At 36.6% G+C, this 4929-nt stretch overlaps 1 non-coding gene across 1 annotated transcript; it reads right to left on the bottom strand.

The window, feature by feature from the left end:
* Window positions 1-958: 958 nt before the first annotated feature.
* On the bottom strand, window positions 959-1064 carry LOC142853199 (U6 spliceosomal RNA). The gene has a single exon (XR_012911124.1). It is a non-coding gene; the product is annotated as a U6 spliceosomal RNA (small nuclear RNA).
* Between the last annotated feature and the right edge of the window lie 3865 nt (window positions 1065-4929).

Raw genomic sequence — 4929 nt, 5'->3', positions numbered from 1 at the left:
CAGAGCAGATGCCTGTGGGAAAAGGATTCTCTCCAGGTTGTGGCCTGAGCAGTCAGGCCATTTTCAGAGAAGCAGGCTGGTAACTATGAAGTAACTATTGCTGGTTGAAATAGCAGTAGACTAAGGCACAGACGCTGTGCCGAAGATAAAACAACATGTATCACTACTGAACCCTTAGGGTTATTGTAGCATGATGGTTGTCCTTTTGGTTCATAGGTGTCATAGCTGGGTAAGACTTTTGCTTACTTAGTTGAGAAGCTTAACTGACCCAGGAAGCAGCATTCAGGTCAGTTCCAGCTGAAGGGGCCTCTAGGTTCTGCATTTGAAGAGTGTCGTGTCTTCAGCAATAGGGAATTACTTTCCTCTTCTGTAGGGGAGGTTGGCAATGAAAGGCAACAGCAATACACCATAATATTTTGGGAATGTCTTAAGCAACCCTGACCAACCACTCAAGAGGGTTTCTCATGCATGATATTGGAATGGATGATGTTCGGGGATTTGTTAAATGATCTTTGACTCTTGGAGGGAGCACAGTCAGTCCAGATGCAATGAGGTGTGTGTGTGTGTGTGTGTGTGTGTGTGTGTGTGTGTGTTTTATTTGTGGTAGCTAGTAGAATAATTCCTTATGATTTTTTCAAACATCATTAGTGCTATTTCTGACTTCCTTTCTTCTCTATTTATATCCTCCTCTCCTCTCTGCTTAGAGTTCACCTTTCCTATTTCCATGGGAACAAAAGGTCATTTGTGCTTTGTTATTCTCTTTTCTGTTCCTTTCCCACACCTCTACACCTTGGTAATTGTCCCTTTTTATTTAACTGGCTTCTAAAATTACCCCTCGATATATGCTCCCATCTGAAGATTTGGAACTAACACCCTCCAATGAGAGAATATGCAACATTTGTCTTTCTGGGTTGGGACTACCTCATTCAATAATCTTTTAGAGTTCCATCTACTTACAAAATATATGGTATATCTCATGAATTTGTGTCTCTTCCTTTTCTAAGACCATGCTGAACGTCTATGTATTGTTCTAATTTTAGTATATGTGTTGCCCAAGTGGGCACCATGTAAATCTTTCTATCTATTTAAATTTTAATTTGTTAGTGTTTTGTTAAATGTTTTACATATATATTCATAAGTTGATTTATAGCTGTGATTGTATATTTGTTTAGGTTAAATGATACTCAGACGAAAATTTTACATATCTGTGAGAATATTTCTGGAAGAACTTAACCTTTAGCTTATTGAACTAAGAAAAGTAAACAGTCATCTCCAGTGTTCATGAACATAAATCTGTTGTGAGTTTAAACAGGAAAAAAAGCAAAACAAATAATTCGCTCACCTTTTTATGATTGGACATCTCTTCTATTCTCAGGCAGTAATATTTAGGGTTGTGATTTGCAAAGTAGGTTTGATTTGTACTACTGATGTTTCTAGCCATCTAGTTTACAGATAACTTATCATAACATAATCCCTACAGGGATTTGAATTAATTTCATCACATGTGCAAATTCTCTCTCTCTCTCTCTCTCTCTCTCTCTCTCTCTCTCTCTCTCTCTCTCTCTCCCTCCCTCCCTCCCTCCCTCCCTCCCTCCCTCCCTTCCTCTCTCTCTCTCTCTCTCTCTCTCTCTCTCTCTGGAAACTCTTACCTTTGTACTTTTGTTCTCAGGTTAATTTTTTTTCCTCTTTCTAATCCTGATTGTATTTTTTGTTTACACAAACTGGACAATCAGAGTAATACTGACTGACTCAGTGAGAAGGACTGGGAAGAGTTCTGTCTTCTGCTTTCCAAGACAGACTTTGCATTCTTCATTATATTTTGCTGTTTTCTTCACATTTTCCTTGACAGAGCTTTGATTATTCATTTAAACCTCATCTTTTGTTTGCATATATTTACTACAATAAAATTTCCCAACAGCAATGTTTTGGCTGTATCCCATAAATATTGATTTATTGTATTCCATATTCACTCAGTTTGATAGTGTTATATTGCCCTTGAGACTTTCTCTTTGAACCATGAACTATTCAAAGAGTGTTGTTTGTTTTCCAAATGTTTGAAGATTTCCCTGTTATATTTCTGTAAATGATTTCCAAGTTTATTGTATTTGATGTTATTAATTCTATTCTATTTGATTTCAAGTCTTTTTGGTTTCTCCAAGCATTTCCTGTTACCAAGCTTGTTCTTTTATCATATGGCCTGTCTTTGTATTTCTATGTAGAGACTGGAAGATAATGTGCATTCAGTCTTATTAAATAGAGAATGCCATGAATATTGGCCAAGAGATTTTGAATGGTATTAAATTATGCCCACTGATTTTTTTCTACTTACGATTTTTAAAAAGAGAATGTTGAGGTCTTTCACTAGTGTTGTATATTTTTCTATTTCTCTTTTCAGATTTATCGGTTTTAATTTCACAAAATTTACTGCTGGATTCTTTGGTTCATTCCCATCAAGGATAACTAGGTTTGATTATAGTAACTACTCAATTTATTGACAGTTATACATGGTACTTCTTAGTTTAGGGTTTTCTTTACTCAGAAGGCCATTTTTTAAATCACATATTGCTATAGTCATAGCTCCCCTTTACTGGATTAACATTTAATTGATTTACCTTGTTCCAGTTTTCATCAAACATGAAATCACAAAAGATTGTACTGGGTCTTGCTTAGTTATCAGTCCATCTGCCAATCTCTTTTCTGTTTGGTTTATCTTAACTATTGGTGTTCAGTGTGGTTACTTAAAGCTAAAAGCTTAAGCTTAATTTTGTGTTTCATTGGTGGTATCCCCATTCATTCAGATTTTTTTTCCATTTTTAGATTCCCTATCCATTGATGTTTTACTTCAGTGCTGTTTTAAAGTATGTGATTTTGAGTCTATCCCTTTATACATCATCTTTGTTACACAGATACTATATTACAAACTGACAAATCATCACAATCTATTTAGGTCATCCTTTCTACCTGCTGAGTAGATAGAAAATTACTTCCTTTTCATTCTGCACTTAAAAATATTCTCCATGTAAGTATTAGAGGCACATCAGATAATATTGTAATTTTTATTTCAAATATGAAACATAAGAAATTCAGAGGACAAAGAAACTATTATTTTTATGGACAGTTTTTATTTTCCCATTGATTTTTCTTCATTTCTGATTTTTCAAGTCTCTTTTTGAAATATTATATTATTATATTTAAATAACTTTCTTAAGTTTTTGGGCTGGGTCAGCTAACAACACACTCTTAGTTCCCCTCATTTGAGAATGCCTATATTTGTGTATATTTTTCCTGTAGAATTCTGAGGTGACAGTTTTATATGGAATGTGATGTTACTTTCTTTCTACAATTTATATTATCTTTTATTCCAATTTGTGGTATTTTTATCCTGTAAGATGTTATTTGTTTGTTTTTAGGACTTCTTTCTTTATAATTAGCTATCAGAAGGTTGGTGATACTAAGCTTTGGCATTTACCTCTTTAGATTTATAGTTGCAAGGTACTATAACTGTCAGTTTGTGTCTTACCAAGTTAGTGATGATTTCTGCCATTATTTAGTCAAGTATTGTTTCAATTGCTTCCTCTTTCCCCCTGAATTTCTGAGGACAAGAATACGTGCATGCTGATGTATAGCAGTATGTATAACCCGGAGGCAGGGATTTGATAAATTAGAGGGCATCCTGAGGCACTCTCAAGACCCTGTATCTAAACAAGAAATTAAATACTACCAGCACAGAGTATATAATAAGTATAACATATATAGTATATTATAATATGTAATAATGATAAAGCAATCTGCCCCAGCCTTACAACTGCCACTCACTCTATGACTGGACTTTGGGAGCTCAGCCAAATGCTCCACTGCAGATCTCTGCCTCAGCTTCCATTAGTTGCTGGGTGAAGGTTCTATGATGGCATTTAAGATATTCACTTGCAAGGCAAGTTCCAGCACCCTCTCCTCTATTGCTTAGGGTCTTAGCTGAGGTCATCCTTGTGGATTCCTGGGAATTTCTCTAGTGTCAGGTTTCTTGCTAACCCCATAATGGCTCCCTCTGTCGGGAGCAGTGAGACCCCAGATCCTGAATTTTTTGTAATCAACATGTTTTCCCCTGATCTGAGTGCCTAAAGCTGCTCTGAGCAGGAGACCTTCTGGAGTTCCTGATGGCAGGAGAGTGGTTTTTGGTGGGTTTGGCTGGGGCGTGGCTATCTCTATATAATCTGCCCTTGAACACAATAAAGGGAGTATTCTTGGGCTTTGGCATCAGTGTTTAAAGGTCTGCGTGTCGGTCTGTCTCTGCGTCTGTATTCTCAACCTCCATCCCCTTGCTGGAAGCTCGCGAACTGGGTTCTAGTGCACAGAGCACAGACATGGTGCACAGCATCCCTCAATTAAAATATCTCTTTCCTTGCTCTTATCTCTGTCTTTCCTCCATCTCAACTATCCTGTTCCCTCAAGATCTCCTACCCCTTCCCCTTCTCCCCTCCACTTCCCCTTCTGTCTTCCCTTGTCCCCCCACACCCATGCTTTCAATTTTTTCAGGCAGTCTTTTATATATATATACATATACATATATATATATATATAATGTTTTTCTTCAGGTTTACCATGTTACTTAGCATGGAGTATAAGCTCATTAACCTTTGCTTTACAGCTAGGATCCACTTATGTGTGAGTACATACCATGTTCATCTTTCTGTGTCTGGGTTTTCTTACTCAGGATGTTTTTTTTTTAGTTCCATCCATGTGCATTCAAATTTCAAGATGTCATTGTTTATTACAGCTGAATTATACTCCATTGTGTAAATGTACCACATTTTCTTTATCCATTCTTTGGTTGAGGGGCATCTACGTTGTTTACAGGTTCTGGCTATTGGAAATAATGCTGCTATGAGCATAGTTGAACAAATGTCCTTGTGGTATAATTGAGCATCTTTT

Source organism: Microtus pennsylvanicus, chromosome 6 (genome assembly GCF_037038515.1).
Source record: "Microtus pennsylvanicus isolate mMicPen1 chromosome 6, mMicPen1.hap1, whole genome shotgun sequence".
In the NCBI taxonomy this organism is placed as follows: Eukaryota; Metazoa; Chordata; class Mammalia; order Rodentia; family Cricetidae; genus Microtus; species Microtus pennsylvanicus.
The sequence above is the reverse complement of the archived record's forward strand: the minus strand, read 5'-3'. Positions and strand labels throughout refer to the sequence as shown.